General features: G+C 42.7%; 2 protein-coding genes across 6 annotated transcripts in view; one reads left to right on the plus strand and one right to left on the minus strand.

Moving 5' to 3' along the window:
• Positions 1 to 24180, minus strand: part of THRB (thyroid hormone receptor beta) — a 285196-nt gene that overhangs the window by 237104 nt on the left and 23912 nt on the right. The window contains exon 1 of one of the 4 annotated variants that reach the window (XM_030550965.1): positions 9716 to 9789. The exons of 1 other annotated variant lie outside the window; for it this stretch is intronic. The gene's annotated coding sequence lies outside the window, so the exon portion shown is untranslated. Of the gene's footprint in view, positions 1 to 9270; positions 9490 to 9715; positions 9790 to 24180 lie in introns of those variants that run through there. 2 more of the 4 variants (XM_030550969.1, XM_030550964.1) reach the window with 2 other exon arrangements.
• Positions 10286 to 24180, plus strand: part of RARB (retinoic acid receptor beta) — a 678155-nt gene continuing 664260 nt past the window's right edge. For both annotated transcript variants that reach the window (XM_030550971.1, XM_030550972.1), the window contains exon 1: positions 10286 to 10345. The gene's annotated coding sequence lies outside the window, so the exon portion shown is untranslated. The remainder of the gene's footprint in view (positions 10346 to 24180) is intronic.

Raw genomic sequence — 24180 nt, forward strand, 5'->3', positions numbered from 1 at the left:
CCTGTCAGAGGAGGGGTCGCTCTTCGCCCTCCGGGGTGCCTGGGAACCAGGCCGCCTCACTACACAGCGAGCAGTTCGGTCTATAAATCTATAAAGCCCAAGCCCTGGCTCAGGGCGGGGCAACAAACACAAATACAGGGGTCAGACCCTCAGGCAGGGGCTGAGCAAGCAGTTCAAGTCTGTAAGAAAGGTCCCCTCAGGCCAGGGAGAGGGGGAGTCTGCCACCCCTGGAAGGGTGGCAGGGGGGGACACAGGCCCTCCCACTCCACTGCATCCCAGTTCGGGGCCCTAACAGAGGCAGGCAGCCTGCTGCTGTGTCAGTGGGGATCCTGGCCACAACACACTGACATTGGCTCTGGTAGTGGCGCAGCCAGACTGGGATCGGCTACCCCTGGGCCACTTCCATTCTCCCCCTCATGGGGGAGCCTGATTCGTTGTGGTGCCAACCGGGGGGGGGGGGGAGTCAACCACCATCGGCTCCGCAAGGCGAGTGTCTCCGGGCGGACTCGGCGGGTCCTCGGAATAGGTGGCCACCGGCAGGCTTGGCCAGTCCTCCTCCGGGTAGCGGGAGCGGGGCAGGCTCGGCCAGTCCTCCTCCAGGTAGCGAGCAAGGGGGAGGCTGGGTCGGCCATGGCCTTCTGCTGCCTCCCCAGTGGGAGCTTGGTCGTGGGCGTCCGGCCTTTCTGACGGCTGGTCCCTCACTGAGCCTTTGTACTTCTGGATCGGCGCTTGACCTCTTGTGGGGCGGGCTCAGGGCCCTGTAGCTCTGCCCAGTCTGGCTTCCGGCTGGGCTCTTCGCCCTCCGGGGCGCCTGGGAACCAGGCCACTTCACTACAAGGCTCCCATGAACACATCAAACCTATCTTCTGCTCTCTATGCTGACTTCCCATAGAATTTTGAATCAAGTTCAAGATTTCAGTCCTTTTCTTCAAAGCAGTCCATGGCCAGAGCACAGGATAGCTAAAAGATCGTCTAAAGCTTTGGCACAAAGACTACAGTCAACAACTACACTCCTCTGGCACAATGGAATTCACTACAAGTAATGGCAGTCCAAGACGCTGAAATGAACTCCCCCAGGAATAAAACGACCACAACAAACTTTATCACTTTCCGCTCCAAGTGCAAAGCACATTTCTTTGACCTTGTCTTCTCTACCATAAGCATATAAAAATAGGCATATTAATATTTTTTTAAAAAAACCCACATACTACCAATCTAAGATAGCCTGTTGCACATGCTTCTCCCTACGAGGAAAGGTTGAGAGAACAAACAGCAATGACAGATGCTTAGTCATGCTGCTTAACACACTCCCGAAAGGTGGTCCGATACTATCATGGTGAGTACAGTATTAAGAACCTATATAGAATACAATAAAATTTTATTTAAGTAGCAGCTTTCATATAAACTGCATCCCCAAAACTGCAGTGTCAACATTTAAAAAATTAAGGCAGAGGGAACGTGAAATGATCAGTCAGGGAAGGAAGATGTTTTTTCAGATGAAACTTGAAACACATGGTAAATCAAGGAAGCAGAGGGCTGCACAAAAACTATCCCCAATGGTAAGAGTTGCAGGGGAGAAGGCTCTCCAAGTAAGAGTGGTGACATCGTGTGAAGGGCCAGAGGGGAAGTGAACACTAGATAAGCAGAGATCTGTGAAGTAGGCTGGAACAAATCTATGGATTTTGAACTAGATCCTAAAATGAAAGAAGATTTGGAAGAATTATTTTAAGATGGACATGATAATGTCACACTTCTTTGTAGGGCTGAGAAGGTAAACAGCCTTCTGCACAGTCTGAAGTCTGGAGAACTGGTTTGAATAAACTAGAGGGAAAGGAGTTAGAATAGTCTAGGCAAGAAGAGATACTGTAAATTCATTGGATATCAGCAGAGTTGGGGTAAAATCAGTAACATACTAAGGAGAACAAGATGCAGGGATAGCAAAAGTGGAGATACACAGATTTGTAGATATAGAAGATATGGGAGGAAAAACAGAGTATTCTACAGCTGTAAAGAGGGGAGACAAATATAAGGCTTGACAAAGGTATTGATCCACTACTAGATGGAAATGGTAGAATTATCAATGATGATGCAGAAAAGGCAGAAGTGTTCAATTAATATTTCTGTTCTGTACTTTGGGAAATAAAAACAGATGGTGATAACACTCTTTCCATTCAACCAGGATCTCTGGATGATGTTAAAGATATCTACCTTTGCAGCTTCTGTTTAAGTCAACAGGTCCAGATAATTTGCACCCAAGAGTTTTAAAAGAGAAGGCTGAGGTGCTCACTGGACAGTTAATGTTGATTTTCAGTAAGTCATGGAGCACAGGGGAATTTCCAGAAGACTGAATGAAAGCTAATGTACCAGTTTTTGAAAAGGGTAAACAGAATGACTCAGGTAATTACAAGCTTCTCAGTCTGACATCCGTTCCAGGTGAGATAAGGAGGGTAATTTAATTAATGCAAATAGACACGGGTTTATAGAAAATATATCCTGTCAGACTAAGGTGATATCTTTTTTTAAAAATGCGATTACAAGTTTGGTTGAAAAAGGTAATAGTGCTGATGTAATATATTTCTGTAAAGGCATTTGCCTTGGTACCACATAACATTTTGATTAAAAAGCTAGAATGATATAAAATAAATATGGAGTACATTAAATAGATTAAAAACTAATTAATTGATTGATGGGTATCAAAATATAATTATAAATGGAGAATCATCACTGAGTGACTTTGTTTGCAGTTGGGTCCTGCAGGGACCAGTTCTTGGCCTTATGCTATTTTTATCAATGACCTGGAAGAAAACATAAAATCATCACTTATAAAGTTTGCAGATGTCACAAAAATTGGAGGAGTGGTAAATAATGAAGGGGACAAGTCACTGATTCAAAGCAAACAATATGCATTTTAATATGACTAAGTGTAACTGTATACATCTAAGCAATACTTCCAAGATGGGGGCTTCCATCCCAGGAAATAGTGACTTTGGGGAAAAAAACAAACAAACAAAAAAAAGATTGGGACTGTGTGGTGGATAATCAGCTGAACATGAGCTCCCAATGTGACACTGTGCCAAAAGAGCTAATGCAATCCTGGGATGCATGCACAGGAGACTATCAAGTAAGAGTAGAGAGGTTATTTCACCTCTATATTTGGCACTAGTATGATAGCTGCTGGAATACTGTGTCCAGTTCTGGTGTCCATAGTTCAAGAGGAATGTTGATAAATTGGAGAGGGACGAGAGAAGATACACAGGAATGATTAAAGGATTAGAAAAACATGCCTTATAACAAAAGACAAAAAAAAAAGTCTATTTTTCCTAACAAAGAAAAGATTAAGGGGTGACTTTATTACAGTCTATAAGTATCTACATAGGGCTCTTCAATCTAGCAGAGAAAAGTATAGTACAGTCCCGTGGCTAGAAGTTGAAGCTAGACAAATTCAGACTGGAAATAAAGGCATACATTTTTAAAGTGAGGGTAATTAATGATGGGAACAATTTGACAAGGGTCATGACGGATTCTCCATCACTGACAATTTTTAAAATAAGAAGAAAGGGGGGGGGGGGAGAAAGAGAGATGCTCTAGGAATTATTTGGGGGAAGTTCCTTGGCCCACATTATACTAGATTATCACAGTAGTTCCTTCTGGCCTTGGAATCTATGAAGTGTCAAGAAGGAAGATGGGGGGAGTTTGGAATCGTGTCGCAAGATGCTGCTCTTGCCTAGAGAAACACTTGTGCCCTGTGAAAATCTTTTTTAAAATTCTTAACTAAGTACACACAATTATCTAAAAATTTGCACTTGCTTTATAGTTCATCAGGATGATCCAGTTCTAAATCAAAGCCAGAAGCTAGTTCACCAATATTTTCCTCTTTCCTCAATTACTCTTTTTTGAGTAGTACCAAGTTCATGCTGAAGCACATTACAGCGTCAAATGGAGTTATTGTTATACGTGACCAAGTGCTCTATAATGAAATCTGTGTATCACAGTTCATTTATAACACTATTCTTTTCTACAAAGAAATCTGGGCTGCACTGAAAGGTCACTTATGTTAAGCCAGAAAGGGGACAGATTGTTTAAAAAACAACAAAAAAAACTATCAGAATCAATTATCTTTAATTCATGATTTTTAACAAATGTATTTCATTCATGCAACTTGATTCTATAAAGACTATTACTCTTTATTCATGAAACAAATGGAAGTTTTGCATTTTGACTAGACATTCACATCCTTCTTTCTACTTAAGACGATTACTTTACTCCTCTCAATGGAAAACAAAACCCTACTGTATTGGTTTAGATTCACCTGAAGACACAGGACAACTTTATGATCCAGAAACATCACACTGCTTTTATCCATATACCCTACTTCTATAATAATAGCGATTTTATTTTGTGTGTGAAATTGATTAAGGCTCTGCACTGTAGCTAACTATACATTCAGAGTTACTTCAGGTTATACATTATGTCTAGCCTGCAATTTCACACACACCATTGGATTATAGGAAGCTAGTTTATCCCATAATTGTAGAACAGTCTTAGAATCATAGAATATTATGGTTGGAAGGGACCTCAGGAGGTCATCTAGTTCAACCCCCTGCTCAAAGCAGGGCCAATCCCCAATTAAATCACCCCAGACAGGGCTTTGTCAAGCCTGACCATAAAAACCTCTAAGGAAGGAGATTCCACCACCTCCTAGGTAACCCATTCCAGTGGTTAATAGTTGTAGCTATGCTTTTATTTATTTTTCCATTTAAAAAAAATGGACTATGTTACTTTTGCATACAACTAATTATTAGCTCTACATGCAGAACTAATGCCATTGACAACTCTCAAAACTGCCAGCATAACTGTCTCCAGAACAGAATTTTCAGATCATTTGCTTTTAGACGAGAGGGCAGAAATAAAAAGCTAAAGTCAATGCTGATGTAAATGGGCACAACTCCACTGAAATCAGTAGTGTCACACCTACTTACTTCCTGCAGGGCTCAGCTGGCCCAAAGTTTCTATTGTGCGACTTCATTTTGCTAACATAGACATTTAAAAAATGGTTCAATATAACTGCCCAGAATACAGTAATATTTACTTCCGTGCAAATTTCTGAGGATTGCGGTTGATCTCTCTCACACATACACTTACAGAAGACATCTTGCTATTTACTAATCATATACTCATCTTGAACACAAAACACTACATTAAAAAAATATTTAGGTTGCAAAGTCAAGTAGTCGAAAGTTAGGAAAAGTCAGATTTACTCTTCAAGATTTTAACTCTTTATACCTTAACGAAAACTCAGTGGAAATTCATTTGACAAAGAAAAGGCACTTCTGTATCCAGAGATTCCCCCTACCAAATGTCAAGAATTATGGCAAACAATGAAGGGATGAGACCTCATCAAAAGAAAAGATCACAAGAATCCTTTATAATAGAAAGTTAGGCAACTTAAGTACAGGAGTTCCTACTAGCTTCCTTCATAGTTCAGTACAGCAGTATTTAAATATGTACATCTGTGTTGGTGACAATGGCCCAGATTCTCAAAGGTATTTGGGCACCTCCCATTGAAGTCAATGGGAGTTAAGTGCTCAAATGTGGTTGAGGATCTGGCCCAAAATATGTTGTCATTCTAATGATGAAAATTTCCCTTAGCCTATTTACTGCTGTTGGCTGTAAAAAAACAAAACAAAACAAATAATTGTAAATTGTGTTTCTATTACTTAGCATTCTTGAGAATTTGGATCCAAGGTGTTACAGCTCACTGACCATTTCTGAGGATCCAGCTAAGCTAATTTGTAATATTTGATTCTAAATGGCAGGGTGACCACACAAGATTTCCTAATAATCTACAGCTAGCCACTAAAGTAAAATTAGATAGGTCTTATAATTAGAATGCTCAGAATCAGTCACTTATAATTTAAAAAGCACCCATCATCTTTTCTTACAATAGCAATTGGACAAGATTCGGTGCATCAGATGCTTCTTGGTGGTATAACAAAAAATTGGAAGGAACAACAAGAGGACTGACTCTTTCCCCCAATCTTTCCACCTAATTTTTATTCCCTACTCCTAAAGGATTTTAACATAAAGAAGTCCTGATGAGCAATGGAAACACACACATGAAAGAGATAGTTTATGTAAACCTCAGTAATTATTATTCAAAATGTCCCTTTGGGCAACATGGAACTAGTGGAACAACAGTCTTGAAAACATACCAAATATTCTTATATTGAGTTACATGTTCTGCTGCTTGAATGCATAACAAAGGCTTTTGTAATAAGCGTATTATTTGTGTATGACATAATGACATGACATACTCAGCACCGTAGAATGCACAGAAGTAAGAGTCTGTCTGAAAAAGGATACAAACTAAGGTGTTAAGTCAGTAAACAGGTATGATGACTATATTTCTAACCATACAGAGTTCTATTGACGTGGGCCTAAATGTTTACACTAGCACATCTGTTTGTGGGATTGGAACCCAAATGGAAGAGACTTGGGTATGTGGTCAGTTGCAAAACTAGGAAAGGAGGCAGAAGGAAAAAAATTATAGAAATATATAAATATATTTTAGTGGGTCCTTAAACACCTGGTCTGATGGCAGAGCATACAACTGATTGAGGTTTTCCAAATTTAGCACCTAACTGTATCATCTAGATTTGAAAGTAGAAAGGGCACTCCACACACAGATTGCCCCATGCTATGCAGAATGATAGGTGGGGGTGTTCAGCTGCCTCTCCAGCAACATTTCCTGTCTTCCTCCAGATCATACAAGGAGTTCCAGGGGGCCTGGGATACAGGCAGGGAGAGGGTCTGTCATAAACAGATAGTTAAGGGTTAATGTCTCTTTTACCTGTAAAGGGTTAACAAACAGGGAACCAAACACCTGACCAGAGGACCAATCAGGAGACAAGATACTTTCAAATCTCGGTGGAGGGAAGCCTTTGTTTGTGTTTTCTGGATTTTGTTTTGTTCTCTCTGGGCTCTGAGAGTGACCACACGTACCTACAGGCTCTCTAATCTTCTATTCCAATTTTGTAAGTACAAAGGTAGAAAGGCGGTATAGTCTTTTTATTTGTTTTTCCTTTATTTGCAAATGTGTATTTGGCTGGATGTATTTTAAATTGTATTTCTGCTGGAGGAGGCTTTTTCTCCAGTTTCTAGAAGCTGACAGACCCTGTAATATTCCATCTTGAATTTACAGTGATTTTCTTTATTCTTTTTTCTTTTATTAAAAGTTCTGCTTTTAAGACCTGTCTGATTTTTCCCCTTGTTGAGGCTCAAGGGAATTGAGTCTGTACTTAACAGGGAAGGAGAAGGGAGGGGGAGAAAAAGGGGGGGACCCACCTGATTTCTCTGTGTTGTGATTCAAGGAGTTTGAATCATGGTGATCTCCTAGTGTACCCAGGACGGGAAAGATCTGGGAGGAAGAAAGGAGAAGGGGGAATCCCTTTGTTTAGATTAAGGGAGCTTGAATCTGTATCTCTCTCCAGGAGCCCAGGGAGGGAACACCTGGAGGGGAGGAAGGAGGGGGAAGGGAAATGGTTTATTTCCCTTTGTTGTGAGACTCAAGGAATTTGGGTCTTGGGGGTCCCCAGGGAAGGTTTTGGGGGAGACCAGAGTTAATCAGGCACTCTAAGTCCTGATTGGTGGCAGCACTACAGGATCTAAGCTGGTAATTAAGCTTAGGGGAATTCATGCTAGTACCCATATTTTGGACGCTAAGGTTCAGAACTGGGAATTATACTATGACAGGGTCAAGTCAAGGGAGACAATGTATCTACACCTTAATCCTCTGCCAACCCACTGCAGATCAGGATGAAAAAAAATAACATTCCCATCTATTTCCATGCCAGCTCCTTCCCTCACAATGGAGATCCTACTTAAAGGACCACACTGCTTGGGTGGGGGAATTAGATCTCTCAGAGACCTAGATGCAGCACTGAGGTATATGATCTCCACAAAGATGTCATTAGCCTTTCATAGATCCTTTTCAAAGCCTCAGCCTATTTATTCAACCCTGTATCTTGCTTTTATATCCATTCTGCTTTTCGGTTCATACCCCTCTGTTTTTATAGTAACAAAGAAACCCCAAATGCAAAAAATGAAACCCTGAAGTGGGGCTGACCTGCAGAAATCCCCCCCTTTCGAAGGGCCACCCTGACTAGCCACACCCTGCTATTAACAAGCAAGATTCTGGCTCCAGGGCCTCCTGCTACACACCAGAGAGCTTTGTTGGGGCTTTATCCCCTTATTTCCTTCCAAACAAAACAGAACTCAAATCCTCTTGTAGAGGACACAAAGTATAACAAACTTTTGAGATTTTTTTTTTTTTAAACTTCATTGATTTTTCTTCTCCCTTCTTCTCTCCCAAGCTGGAGAATAACTAAAAAGTTTTTACATGTAGCTGAGGGAATACTCCTGTTCTTCATGAACAATTTATGCTGATATACACAGAGGGGGAGAGAGAGAGAGAGAGTGTGTGTGTATGGGTAGAAGTCCCCAACACACTTTGGTTAGCATGAATTGCCAACTGTCGCAATAATTTATACTCAAAATGTAGATGCTGCAATTAAATGAGCTTCTCCCACTCACAGTAATGCACCTCCTGGTCCCTGCCCGATCCCTTAATACATTTCATATGAGTGGCTACAAACATCTTTAGAATACCCTGTCACATAACTTACTCATCATGGAAACTTCCACTCTGTACCAGCATCGCACCGGTAATGATGCCAAAGATATTTTACAATAAATTTTGTCAACAACTCGGCACAGGCTGTGCGGAGCCATCAGCCTCTTTAAATATTAAAAACAAAACTACCATATACCATGATGACATAATCCCAAGGCTGTGGCGGGGGCGGAAGAAAATCACCATTAACTGTATAAGAGGCGCACTCACGCGGCTGTTGCTTTTCCCACGGATCAAGGCTAAACACAGTAGCTACGAGGTAATGAAAACTATCCTTATTACACCCTCCCTCCATAACAAGAAATTATTACTTGAAAAATATGATCTTAAAATCCCATGCAGAGACACCCCCCCCCGCCTTGAAACCTAACTGCAATACTTGGGAGCCTGTTGTCATTTAATAAGACAATTGACTCAGGTTCTAAAAATATCCTTAATACAACCATTTAGCGTCGGTAACATCTGTCTACAGCTGTGCCCTTGGCCAAGCACCGACGTAAAGTCTTGTCCATGTCCCCAGTTAATATGTATTTGTATTTTCCCCCACGCAAGATCGAGAGAGCTAGGAAATCACTTACCCAGAGATCAGGGTTTCCTTCTCAGCTATTTCACTCCTTAGCTTATAAAATGTGTCATGTTTTAAGGCGCACTCTCCCCACCTTCCCCCACAAAACACACACACAGACTCCTTCCCCGCCTGGTGCCCAACTCCTGAGTCAGTGTCACTCCTCGAGCCGGTCGCTGTCTCTGGATGTGACCTGGATTCCCCCCGCGCCCCCACCGGGAGCCGGAGACACGGCAGCTGCAGCGTGAAAAGGAAAGGAAAGGCGAGGCCAGGCCACTGGCGGCTCAGCTGAGCCTGCCCCAACAGCCCCGTCACCCCGCACGGCGGCACGAGAGTAGGGAGGAGCGGCGGTGTAAAGGGGCCGCCAAGCGCGACCCCGGAAGGCGGCTGCTGCTGGGGTCCCTCCGACACCCCGAGGACGGACGGACGGACAGAGCGGACCCGCTCCCTTTTCTGACCTGCCGCAGGGGGCTGCGCGTCCCGGCGCCCAGCCTCTAGTTCTCGCCGCGAAGCAACACAGCCCAAAACAAAGCGACACTGGATTATGCAACGCGCAGCCCCGCGCATGGCTCAGCTCTCCCTCCCGGCTGGAACCGTCCGTGTTTGCAACTCCCACCCAGCCGGCTCAGCCCAAGTGGGGAGCTGTACACAGAGTTGGCGGGAAGCCGGGGGAGAGACCAGATACTCCAGGGTCCCCCTGCAAAACGCCTGAGCCTCACCTACTTCCGAGCCCGCCTGACACCCCCAGCCATGGTCCAAGCCTCGCAAGGCACTTGTGGCTATGCTAACTGAGCTCTGCTCTAACTCCCCCACAACACCTGGGCTGCTCTCCAGCGTCCCGGTTTCCAGAGGAAAGGAAAATAACAACGATCTTATCTCCACCAGGGAGCCCACCGCCTCCAGGGGGTTGTTGTAAGGGGCAGAAAAGCGTTTACAGCACTAACCATCGCTCTGCCTGCCAGGGCCCCTCTGGCTTTGGGCAAATCGCCTCCTCTCTGTACCACAGTCTGATCCTGATCCTGATTCTGCTCCCCTTGAGAATCAGTGATGAGAAAACTACTACGGGGAAGGATGCGGCCCTAGTTACGGTATCTTAAGTATTAATTATCCCCATTTCTAATTTCGCAGCTGTATGTATTAGAAGGATCGATTCTTGCACTGCCCTTTCACCGTGCTATGTAAGGGGTATTCACGTTTATTTAAAAAAACACCACCACCCTAATCAAGTATTTTAAAATAAATTGCTATAATTGGTTTAAATTTTCATTTTTTAAGTACTGTGAGAATTTCACAGATAGATTCTCTCTGAGCTAAAATGTTGATTCTCATCAGAAATGTTAACTAATTTCAAAGAGAAAAGCTTTGCACGAAATGTTTCAATCTGAAATTAAATAAAATATAAACTAAGGAATATAGCTGGGGTTTAAAGAACTATCAGGTCCGGAATTTAACTTTATAACTGTTTCATAAATAAACAGAGATCAGGCTGGAAATGCTGATTAAGAGTTCTAGCCTGGTGATATGGGGCGAGTAAAAAGAAAGCTTACTGACGAAATCACAACTAAATAACTATGCATATATCTGCCAGCTACTCAGCAATCCTCTACACAAAACGGACGGAGTCTCACCGAAGGAGAATATAATTTCCTGAATATTCAGAGGCTACATACAGATAAAGGCAGCAAAGAGTCCTGTGGCACCTTATAGACTAACAGACGTTTTGGAGCATGAGCTTTCCTGGGTGAATACCCACTTCCTCAGATGCATTCACCCATGAAAGCTCATGCTCCAAAACGTCTGTTAGTCTATAAGGTGCCACAGGACTCTTTGCTGCTTTTACATACAGATAGACAGCAATAAAACTAATTGCAATTATTATTTGTAACTTTCCCCCAAAAACATAAGTCATGTATGGAACAGTAGCCATTAGCACCCCTCATCCGGCTTTATTTTAGTGCAAATATACAGGCTAAGGGCTGTCTATTTTACATACTGCTGGACTTTTCTGGATTATTATAGCGAATTTCCGACCTATGTTTCAGAAAGATCAAACATTTTCAGAGGTTCAGTCAACTGCTTAGCAGCTTTGGCATCTCGTGGTACAGGTGGCCCAGCGTTAGTGCCACTGATCTTGGCTGGCAGGCAGAGCATCCTACCCGAGTCTGAACGTTGGGCCTTTATTTCAAGCAGCCTGAAGTCGCTGCACATCAGAAAGGTGCACGATGAACGATATAGGGAAGTGGGGGTGGGGGATTCTGACTGCTGTACCAATGTCTCCCTGCTGGCCAGCTGATGATGATGTTTGAGTATGTGACTCTCCTCTTGGATGAGGAGATAGGCCCTCCAGCTAACTCCAGGAAGTTTATGCAGGAAAGGCAAGGTAGCGTCCACTCACGCAGTAGTACTGCAAGACCCCAAACCCTGCTAACTTCTTGTCATCTTCAATTGTGTGGCTCCTTTGGAGCAAGCCCTGCACTGGGGATCAGCACATTACCCATGAAAACAATCACAAACCTGTTAGTTCTGCATGCTTATATACAAACACTTCCGAGCAACGTTCCTTTCATCATGCTATTGTAATTTTATTGAACCAAAAAGACAATGAATTTATGCTGACAAGTCCTTTGCCTCTAGTTGAGTTTGATAGATAATGATCAACAGGGCTATAAATAGAGCACTGAATTTCTTTGACCAGATGCTGAAAGATACCAGGTTATTCTGACAGAACAGCTGGAAATGTTGTCTAAAGAAACTCTATTGCAGAATGTTTCAGCACACAGTTCCTCTGCCGAGTTTGTAATAATGACACTGGGCTAATACGTTTTCTTGGTAACAACAAATAAGATTGCTTGAGGAGGCAGGACAGTGGCTTTCAGTTGTGCGCAGAAGGAACCGCTATAGAGAAAATGACAATACTGTACCAATATTGATTCCTTGTGTACTCAAGAATGAGGAGAGGAAGGTAAGAGTGAAAAAGGGTCTTGCATCCTCTAAATAAAGACCAACTTCAGACAGTAAGATGGCATCTAAAGTAATAGGTATGAAAGAAACAGCTATTGTAAAAAGTAAGATTGGTTTGTTTTCCCTGAAGGAACTATAGGAATATTAAAGTCTATTTACAATTATAAATCATTTAATGCAAATCATTTAATCCAAATAAAAATTTACAGGCTCACAAATATCTCTCATTTTGCCAGGAATGAGTCATGTACAAATAAAATGAAATCAACCAAGAAAAGAACTCTCATACCATGTGTATGTGGGTGATGCTTTGAAAAACTCCTAATTTATTATTTAAATTCTACAGCAGCCAGCAAGACAGGTTTATGATGAACAGACTAGAATGCATTCTGATAATTGGACTGTAACCAATGTTCATTCTATCTATGAAATAGAACAACAGTTCCCTTACCGGGGTGGGCAAACTATGGTCTGCGGGCCACATCTGGCCCGCCAGCCATTTTAATCCGGCCATCATGCTCCTGCTGGGGAGTGGGGTCTGGGGCTTGCCCCACTCCAGCCAAGAAGCCTAATCTGGAGCTTGCCCCGCTCCAGCACTCCATCCAGGGAGCAGGGTCTGGGGCTGCTCCATGCGGTTCCCGGAAGCAGTGGCATGTTCCCTTTCTGGCTCCTATGTGTTAGGAGCAGCCAGGGGCCTCTGCTCTGCACACTGCCACCACCTCAAGTGCTGCCCCACAGCTACCACTGGCTGGGAACCACAGCCAATGGGAGCTGCAGGGGCTGCATCTCTGGATGGGGCAGTGTGCAGCAGAGCTGCCTGGCACTGCCTCCGTGTAGAAGCCAGAGAGGGGACATGTCACTGCTTCCAGGAGCTGCTTGAGGTAAGCACTGCCTGGAGCCTGAATCCCTGAGCTACCTCCCTGCGCCCCACCCCCCTGCCCCAGCCCTGATCCCCCTCCCACCCTCTGAACCCCTCAGTCTCAGCCCAGAGCACCCTCGTGCACCCCAAACCCTGCACCCCCAGCCGGAGCCCTCACTCCCTCCCATGTCCCAACCCCCTACCCCAGCCCTAATCCCCCTCCCGCCCTCTGAACCCCTCGGTCCCACCTCGGAGCACCTTCCTACTCATGAAACCTGTCATCCCCAGTCCCACCCCAGAGCCATACCCCCAGCTGGAGCACTCACCCCCCTGACCTGGAGCCCCCTCCTGCACCCTTAACTCATTTCTGTCCCTACCGTGCACGCCCTACCCTGCACCCCCAGCCAAAGCCCTCAACTCCTCCCACACCCCAACCCCAATTTTGTGAGCATCATGGCCCACGATACAATTTCCATACCCAGAGGTGGCCCTCGGGCCAAAAAGTTTCCCCACCCCTGCTTTACACAGACAAGGTGGGTGAGGTAATATCTTTTATTGGACCAACTTCTGTTGGTGAGAGAAAGCTTTACAGTTTACACAGAGCTCTTCTTCAGGTCTGGGAAACTACTCGGAGTATCACAGCTAAATACATGATGGAACAGATTGTTTAGCATAAAGAGGTTGAGCAGATGTCCTGTTTTAAATGGACAGTCCCGTTTTGGGGGACTTTTTCTTATATCGGCACCTATTACTCCCCACTCCCTGTCTCATTTTTTCACAGTTGCTATCTGGTCACCCTAAGCATAAGTAGTTAACACACATTTCAAGGGACCATTCAAGGTGAAATGGTCCATTAATACCTCTCCAGTCACAGGAGGGAAAGGCAGCTGGGATGGGCTGTTAGTGGGTTATAGAATGTTGTAAGAATCCATAAATTCAGTCTCTGTTCAGTCCATGATTTTTAGTGTCTTTCTGAATTTAAGCTCCCAGGCTCATCTTTTGAAAGTGTTGTGCAGATTATCTTTGAGGATGAAGACTGATATGGTCAGATATAGAGTGACTGTTTTGTGAAAAGAGTTCACCCAAGAGTGATACGTTGTTTTTGTCTTTTATCATTTTGCTGAGAGTTCATTTGAGAGTGTAGTAATTGTCTGATTTCACCCACATAGTTATGATTGGGACATTTAGTGCAATGGATGAGGTATACCACATGTTGTGATAGGCATGTGTAGGGCTCAGGAATCTTGAAAAGTTTGTTGTTGAGGGTGTTGATCTTTGTAGAAGTGGAGTTATGTCTGCAGGTTTTGCATCTGTTCTGACAGGGTCTGGTGTCACTATGAGCTGGGTATGTCCTGGTCTGTGGGGAAATAACTTCTGATGATGAGCTAGGAGAGATTAGGGGGTTGTTTGAAGGCCAGAAAAGGGGGTTTGGAAAGATTTCTTTCAGGATGGGGTCCCTATCAAGTATGGGTTGTAACTGTTTGATGGTACCCTGTATGCATTCCAGGGTGGGGTAACAGATGACAACTAGGGGTATGTGTTTGGAGGGGGATTTATTTCTGTATTGAAACAGGTTTTCTCAAGGTATTTGGGTAGCTGTGACGTTATTGATATAATCTGGGACCATATAGAACATGGTTGCAACCAAGGTCCTGTAGTGGCACCAAATCTTATGCAAAGGGGGTCAAATGAGGTGTCTAAGACCAGGTTATGGGTTGCTGGTTATGATTATGCCGTCTGCATGCATGTGTCATTTTTTTAGTTGAAGTTAGGAATATTGGCTCTATACTGTTTCTACTTCAAACTTATGCTATGCTTCTGGGTGACATCCCAGACATCCCAGACTGCTACAAGCCTGAACTAAGAACTTTGCCATTACTGTATGTAACTGATTCCATTTAACCAAATCTAGCTCTCATCTATATCTTTTTCTTTTTATGAATAAACCTTTAGATTCTAAAGGATTGGCAACAGCGTGATTTGTGGGTAAGATCTGATTTGTATATTGACCTGGGTCTGGGGCTTGATTCTTTGGGATCAAGAGAACCTTTTTCTTTTATTGTAGTGTTGGTTTTCATAACCATTCATCCTCATGACAAGTAGCACCGATGGCAATACTGGGAAACTGGAGTGTCTAAAGGAATTGCTTGTGTGACTTGTGGTTAGCCAGTGGGGTAAAACCAAAGTCCTCTGTGTCTGGCTACTTTGGTTTGCCTTAGAAGTGGAAAAACCCCAGCCTTGGGCCGTAACTGCCCTGTTTAAGAAATTTGTCCTGAATTGGCACTCTCAGTTGGGTCCCACCAGAACCGCATCGTTACAGTAGCCCAATTCAATCTACTTCTCTAGTGGAGTGTCCTTGTCTGGTGAAGGTAGCTTTGAGTATGTTAAAGTGTTTATCCTGGACTTTCTCCTCAGAGCATATTCTGAGTACTTGGCTGTAGTGGTTTGGAGTGGTTACAGGATCTAAGAAGTCAAGTGTGGTGGTCCATGGGTTTCTTGTATAAACAACAGAAGTTGGTCCAATAAAAGATATTACCTCACCCACCTTGTCCCTCTGAGATCCTGGGATCGACATGGCTACAACACACTAAATATAAGAGCTACTTTGTCAGTCTAAGAACAATTGTAATGGTGACACTAACTTAACTCACCATTTTCTATTTGCACAAAAGAAAGAAAGCTGAAAGTCTGGCCTTATCAAGGGACTCCAAGAACTGGGCCCAGAGTGTCTATGTCTTAATCTGACTCTGAGATGAACCAGCAGAAGATTCTATGCATTCTATGTCCGTTCTATGCATCCGAAGAAGTGAGCTGTAGCCCACGAAAGCTTATGCTGAAATAAATTTGTTAGTCTCTAAGGTGCCACAAGCACTCCTGTTCTTTTTGCAGATACAGACTAACACGGCTGCTCTGAAACCAGCAGAAGATTGCAGATTATGCAACTCCACTGGACTAGGTTTTTCCTTGGATGACATAAGGTTCCCTTAGGTGTAACAGGTTTTTTCCTGCCCTCACCACCTACAGGGAACACCTTGGGGTTTTGTTTGTTTGTTTGTTTGACTAATTTTCACTCTGTTTGTGTAGCTCCCATACCTGGTTTCTTTATGGTAGGTCCATCCACAGGCACTGTTTGCCCCTGCTGCTCTTTGTCCATTGCTTATTCTGGATTTTCACACTTGGGTTTAGAGATGACCATGACTGGGATTGGAAAATAATTTCTTGCTCAGTTTTTCCTGCCACATCTACCTCTAACAGGGGCTTTGAGATAAACGGGTTTGCATCTTCCTTACAGATACTATGCACCCCATCCAGATATATGTTGGGAAAATAACACCGCGGGGCACAGACTATCCAATAAGTTCCTGGACTGCATTGCAGACAACTTTTTATTTCAGAAAGTTGAAAAAGCTACTGGGGGGAAGCTGTTCTAGACTTGATTTTAACCAATAGGGAGGAACTTGTTGAGAATTTAAAAGTAGAAGGAAGCTTGGGTGAAAGTGATCATGAAATCATAGAATTTGGAATTCTAAGGAAGGGTAAAAAGGAGTACAGCAGAATAGAGACAATGGATTTCAGGAAGGCGGATTTTGGTAAGCTCAGAGAGCTGATAGGCAAGGTCCCATGGGAATCAAGACTGAGGGGAAAAACAACTGAGGAAAGTTGGCAGTTTTTCAAAGGGACACTATTAAGGGCCCAAAAGCAAGTTATTCCGATGGTTAGGAAAGATAGAAAATGTGGCAAAAGACCACCTTGGCTTACCCTTGAGATCTTGCGTGACCTACAAAATAAAAAGGCGTCATATAAAAAATGGAAACTAGGTCAGATCACGAAGGATGAATATAGGCAAATAACACAGGAATGCAGAGGCAAGATTAGAAAAGCAAAGGCACAAAATGAACTCAAACTAGCTATGGGAATAAAGGGAAACAAGAAGACTTTTTATCAATACATTAGAAGCAAGAGGAAGACCAAGGACAGGGTAGGCCCACTGCTCAATGAGGAGGGGGGTAACAGTAACGGGAGACTTGGAAATGGCAGAGATGCTTAATGACTTCTTTGTTTCGGTCTTCACTGAGAAGTCTGAAGGAATGTCTAGTATAGTGAATGCTTACGGGAAGAGGGTAGGTTTAGAAGAGAAAATAAGGAAAGAGCAAGTAAAAAATCACTTAGAAAAGTTAGATGCCTGCAAGTCACCAGGGCCTGATGGAATGCATCCTAGAATACTCAAGGAGTTAATAGAGGAGGTATCTGAGCCTCTAGCTATTATCTTTGGGAAATCATGGGAGACGGGGGAGATTCCAGAAGACTGGAAGGGGGCAAATATAGTGCCCATCTATAAAAAGGGAAATAAAAACAACCCAGGAAACTACAGACCAGTTAGTTTAACTTCTGTGCCAGGGAAGATAATGGAGCAGGTAATCAAAGAAATCATCTGCAAACACTTGGAAGGTGGTAAGGTGATAGGGAATAGCCAGCATGGATTTGTAAAGAACAAATCATGTCAAACTAATCTGATAGCGTTCTTTGATAGGATAACGAGCCTTGTGGATAAGGGAGAAGCGGTGGATGTGATATACCTAGACTTTAGTAAGGCATTTGATACAGTTTCGCATGATATTCTTATAGATAAGCTAGGAAAGTACAATTTAGATGGGGCTACTATAAGGTGGGTGCATAACTGGCTGGATAACTGTACTCAGAGAGTAGTTGTTAATGGCTCCCAATCCTGCTGGAAAGGTATAACAAGTGGGGTTCCGCAGGGGTCTGTTTTGGGACCGGTTCTGTTCAATATCTTCATCAACGATTTAGATGTTGGCATAGAAAGTACGCTTATTAAGTTTGCGGACGATACCAAACTGGGAGGGATTGCAACTGCTTTGGAGGACAGGGTCAAAATTCAAAATGATCTGGACAAATTGGAGAAATGGTCTGAGGTAAACAGGATGAAGTTCAATAAAGATAAATGCAAAGTGCTCCACCTAGGAAGGAACAATCAGTTTCACACATACAGAATGGGAAGAGACTGTCTAGGAAGGAGTATGGCAGAAAGAGATCTAGGGGTCATAGTGGACCACAAGCTTAATATGAGTGAACAGTGTGATACTGTTGCAAAAAAAGCAAACATGATTCTGGGATGCATTAACAGGTGTGTTGTAAACAAGACACGAGAAGTCATTCTTCCGCTTTACTCTGCGCTGGTTAGGCCTCAACTGGAGTATTGTGTCCAGTTCTGGGCACCGCATTTCAAGAAAGATGTGGAGAAATTGGAGAGGGTCCAGAGAAGAGCAACAAGAATGATTAAAGGTCTTGAGAACATGACCTATGAAGGAAGGCTGAAGGAATTGGGTTTGTTTAGTTTGGAAAAGAGAAGACTGAGAGGGGACCTGATAGCAGTTTTCAGGTATCTAAAAGGGTGTCATCAGGAGGAGGGAGAAAACTTGTTCACCTTGGCCTCCAATGGTAGAACAAGAAGCAATGGACTTAAACTGCAGCAAGGGAGATTTAGGTTGGACGTTAGGAAAAAGTTCCTAACAGGGTGGTTAAACACTGGAATAGATTGCCTAGGGAAGTTGTGGAATCTCCATCTCTGGAGATATTTAAGAGTAGGTTAGATAAATGTCTATCAGGGATGGTCTAGACAGTATTTGGTCCTGCCATGAGGGCAGGGGACTGGACTCGATGACCTCTCGAGGTCCCTTCCAGTCCTAGAGTCTATGAGTCTATGAGTCTATATGTTTTGGTTTTTTACCCGTTTGTTGGTAGTACATGCCAATAAAACATGAGCCAAGGAAGTAGTTGGGTCATATGACCTGACATCTCAGTGCATATTTTCTGGAGGGGAGGGAGTCTTAAAACTAAAAGCACCTTACAAGTTAAGGCGTTGGCATTGGATAAACAGTCCTTGTGCAGCACTCAGTAGATACACCAGCCAGTAGATCAATGCCGCTATCACACAAGAGTGCTATCAATGAATGCTAGCCTGGGATGAGTTCAGCATGCAGCTTTTAGCCTAGGTTAACGTCTATTTATTTTTAATGAAAGCTGTGGCTAATCTCATCCTAAAAGATGTGTAATAAAAGTAAAGCCATGCAACACTTTGAAAACATTATCGTGTTATTTGGAGGACCAAATCCTATTACTCTTCCTTAGGTAAAACTTCCATTGTATCCTACAGTACTAGTCCTGAATGACATCTTCAATGTTATCTTACTGCAATTCTTTCCATCTTCAATTCCCATTGTACCGTACATTGTAATGCATTTTATTTCAGAGGAGTGGGCAATTTAAAAATAATTCAGTGATATTATGATTTTATTTTTGCTTAGTGATTCAGTTCTAGTCTATCATCAAAAATTTCAGGGGGAAACAAAGTGTGCATATGAGAGAAGGAGAGAAATGAATGAAAACAAATATTTAAAAAGTTTAATGGGAAAGAAACCAAGAGAGAAAGAAACAAACCTAGAGGCACAGTCTAACCTCCAGTGCACACTGGATATAACCACACATTTCAACAAAGATCAATTTTTGATCTTGCATGCGGACACGCAGCAGGCGATTTTTCAAGTTATGCAAGGATGCACATGGCAAATAGGTTAGTGTGTGGTCCTCAGAACTAAAAGAACAAAAAACTGAAAAATATGTAGAAGGGAAGCTGAAAGGAGAAAAAACATTAAATTATTCATAAATCAAAGCTGTGGTTTTCAAATTGTCATTATAAAGTAATCAGGTAGACAGTCTTTGCCTTTGTAGTATCGCTATAAAAACAGAGGCAACATTTCACTCTAAGTAATAACCTGCCCATATTCTTGGGCAGTTGCACCTGTTTTACTGAAAGAAGGTACACCCATCAGACACCCGTCCTATTTCTGAATAGTGCTATGAGATCAAATTAGAGAGTCACCAGCCATGTATTTCCGAAAGGTCTTCGACTTATGGGCCTCATCTCAAGGACCGTGGGCGTGAGTCTGATCTCACAGCATTGTGTAACAGGAATAACTCAATTTATGTCAACAGAGTTAGCGTGTAGAATCAGCTAAGTGAGAGAAATGGGCCCAACATCTCTAATGTGTATCTCTCCCTTCGTAATGGATTGCCAGTATCAGACGTGAGTTCATACACTTGCACCCATAATCTTCTGAGCCACTAGTGAGAGAGCTCACAACTGTGGGCAAGTTGCTGAAATTGTGTAAAATCTCCCAAGAAGGACTGTACTCAGTCTGAGTACAGATTCAGCTCTCCAGGAGGATGGATCAAAGTACACAAGAGACTAGATACTATTCAGGAAAATTTGCCAACTATGAAGAAAAGGGGTTGAACCAATCTCAAGTGAAATCCACAAGACTGGGTGACTGACTGGATAACATCAAGGGCTTTGGGCATGCTACCTTTTCATAATAAGTATGAAAAGATAAAGGACATTACAGTCCTTTCAAGAAAAATCAAAGCAAGAGTGAATGGAGATCTCTGAAAAGGCAGATCGAGCAGATGAATGCTGTTCTTTTACTGACTGGATAACAGTCTTGTTGGAACCAGATCTCTTGTCCCAAACCACTTTGGTGTCAACTGGAAGATTACTGCTTGGTAGGCCAGTTGCAGTTGTAATCTGGCCACTGTGGGGACAAAATAAAAATTTATCAGGAAGAAATTTGATTTTGATGACCTGACAAAAGCTAGATCTTTCCTGGGAGTTAACATTAGGTTCCATTTTCAGTCTCTTGTCCCTAAGCTGGAAGGACTGTGAAGGCATCAGCTCAGCCATTAGATGGGTAGACGTATTGTCTGAGAGATGGGGCAACTCATATAACTCTGAATCAACCTGCTCTTCCCAAATGAGCATCAGTATTGAAGGGGGAAAAGAAATATGGAGAGATCCCAAGTGATGTCCATCTTAAGCTACATAAGGTAGAGTTTTATCTAGTAATTAAGAATCAGCAGGCTAAATTTGACATTTCCACTAAACCCAGACTGGAAAATAGAGGACAGACATCTCTTCTCAGGACATAACTGCAGAGGAGATATACTCTACAACAAAGAAAACCTGCAAGGAAAGTTGTTTGGTCTTGGAAAAAAAAAAAAAGTGGATTTTTTTTTTAAAAAGCCAGACTTGGACCCAGTATTGTGTCATAGCGCTTTACATCAATTATCTTGTATCTACTGAATAGTTAATATCTCCATCTATTAGATGTGTATAGAGCTCATTTACACACGTAGGCCTCTATCTTCTCTTCTGTGACGTGAAGCAGAGCAGAAGCAAAGAGTTCACATGCAGATAGAAGCCAGGAGATGCAGAAAGATGCAAGACAGTAACAGTTGCATTCCCCTATCATGTAGCCATCTTCTAGGGTGACCAGACAGCAAGTGTGAAAAATAGGGATGCGGGTGGGAGGTAATAGGAGCCTTTATAAGAAAAAGACCCAAAAATCGGGACTGTCCCTATAAAATTGGGACATTAGGTCACCCTACCATCTTCTGGCCTTTTGTAGAAACTGTGGCTGAGTCTACACTCAACTTTTTGACAAGTTAACCCACCATTGCTATATCACTGGTGCTTGAAACAGTGTGAAAACTAATTTAGACTAGCTACCTCCATTTTTACTGCTGTATCGTATAGACCTGCTTAAAGCATCAGCACTACATTAGTACTGCACTAGTACTAACATAGCTGCTTTCACTGGTGGAGTTACAACAGTGGAATATTTCAGAAAAAGCTCAGTGTAAACAAGGCCTGTGTGTGGTTTGTGGGGTAAGGAGTCAGTTATTGAATGCCATGTTCTCCCTAATACTAGAATATCTCTGTTGCATTTTGCAAATAGAGCCTTTAAAAAAGGAATTAATTCCTTTGTGCTGTGGGACTGATGTTTTAATGTTGTATTGAGCACCTCCTGTAAGATGCTGAGAATGTTCGTTTCTCACTGACTTCCTTGCAGCACTGAGTCTTCCATGAACACAATCAGTGTGTTCCCAGAACTACTGTTACAACTGTGGGACTATCAGCTACACAGTGCAGGAGCCTGCTATGCTGTCAATATTTTGGGGAAGGAACACAAAGCATGATCTCTGGGCCCACGTCATAGCTGTCCTGCACCTACTGTAGTCATCTATACCACTGCAGGGAGAAAGCAAAGTGGGTGTAAAATGCTGCCAAATGAAAATAGTTGCTTTTGTACACATTCTGCACTAGTGTAAATGACTACCTGAGGTGCAGGCAAGGGTGAATTGGGACTTCTGTCTTTGCCCTAAGATTTACAAGGTCTCCATTGTCTAAGTCCCTGCTGCTTTGAGACAAGCATGCAATTCAGAGATCTCCTCTTCTGCACTGTGTCTAGGTATCTGGTGATGAATCCAGATTGATGAAAAGCCAAGGGGCTTTGTGGATAGATTTTCCCTTCAACTCCTTTTGATATAGGAAAGGAAACAATGGATCTGGGTGATTTTTGAACTTGTAGGAAAGCTGATTCTAATGCTTAATGGGTTCATTATTTTATGTACTGATTGCAGTATTAATTATCCCTTAAGAGCTCTGTTAATATAATATCCAGAATTAAAATGATAATCTTTCTAATTATTGCATTCTTCTAAAATGTATTGGCTGCGTGGGGATGTTTGTATACACATATCCAGCTCTTTAATATTAAATGTAAAAGGTTAAATGTGTTCTCTTTCTTTTTTTGGCTGTAAAACATATTTAAAAGCCATTATGCGTCCTATCAGCCAATACATCTGCCTAGCCCATTTCAATTTCTAATTTTCTGAGCCTTACATTTGGCCGCAATTTGTAACAGATTTCTAGGTTTAGTATGAGATTTGCTGACCTATAAAATATTGAGACATTTTCTCCACTTTTTATTTAACTGAAACAGTTTTTTAAAAAATCCAAAGAGTGTGTCATCAGCCATTTATTTCACTATTTTGTAGCCGAGTAGAGAAAATGTTGTAGTTTATTAATGGAATGGATTGTCCACCACATTACATAAGTGTATTTTATATTTTTCTAAGATCCCAATCCTTCCAAAATGTATGGACATGCTTAATTTTATACATGCGAGTCATCGCACTGAAGTCAAGTTAATCTTCATAGGTCAAACTCATTCAGTAAACTAGCAAGTTTACAGTGGCACAGCTATACCAATGCAGCTGTGTCACTCCAAGATCACCCACGTAGAGTGTTTTCCCATTGACATAACTAAACCACCTCCAACAAGTGGTAGTAGCTATGTCAGCAGGAAAGCATCTCCCACCAACATAGTGCTGTCCACACCTGCGCTTCTGTCAGTGTAACTTATTCATTATGGGGTGTATTTCACATCCCTGAGCAACATAAGTTATACTGACAAAAGTGCTAATATAGACATAGCCTAGAAGGCATAGCACTGAACTTGCAGCCCGAGGAGAAGGGCTATGCTGGCTTTAAGCCACCTTTGTGCCCTCACTCCTAGGCTTCTCTGAGAGCAGGTGTCATGCTTTAACCCCCCACTCTGAACCTTAGCGTCCTAAAGATGGGGTACCAGCATGAATCCCCCTAAGCTTAATTACCAGCTTAGATCTTGTAGTGCTGCCACCAACCAGGACTTGCAGTGCCTGGTACACTCTGGCCCCCCAAAACCTTCTCAGAGGACCCCAAGATCCAGACCCCCTCGATCTTACACAAGGAAAGTAAACCCTTTCCCCCACCATTGCCTCTCCCAGGCTTTCCCTCCCTGGGTTACCCTGGAAGATCACTGTGATTCAAACTCCTTGAATCTTAAAACAGAGAAGAATGCACCTTTCCCCCTCCTCTTTTCCCCTCCCCAAGAGGTAATACAGATTCAAGCTCCGTGAATCTAAAACAGAGGAATTCCACCTTCCCCCCTCCTTTTTCTCTCCCTGTCTCCCACCAGTTCCCTGGTGAGTACAGACTCAATTCCCTTGAGCCTCAACAAGGGGAAAAAATTAATCAGGTCTTTAAAAAGAAAAGCTTTTAATAAAAAAAAGAAAAAAGTAAAAGTTGTCTCTGTAATTAAGATGGTAAAGGTTACAGGGTCTTTTAGCTTATAGACGCTAGAGAGAAGCCTTCCCCAGAGCACAAATACAAATTAAAATCCTTCCAGCAAAATACATATTTGC

The sequence above is a fragment of the Gopherus evgoodei genome, chromosome 2 (genome assembly GCF_007399415.2).
Source record: "Gopherus evgoodei ecotype Sinaloan lineage chromosome 2, rGopEvg1_v1.p, whole genome shotgun sequence".
In the NCBI taxonomy this organism is placed as follows: domain Eukaryota; kingdom Metazoa; phylum Chordata; order Testudines; family Testudinidae; genus Gopherus; species Gopherus evgoodei.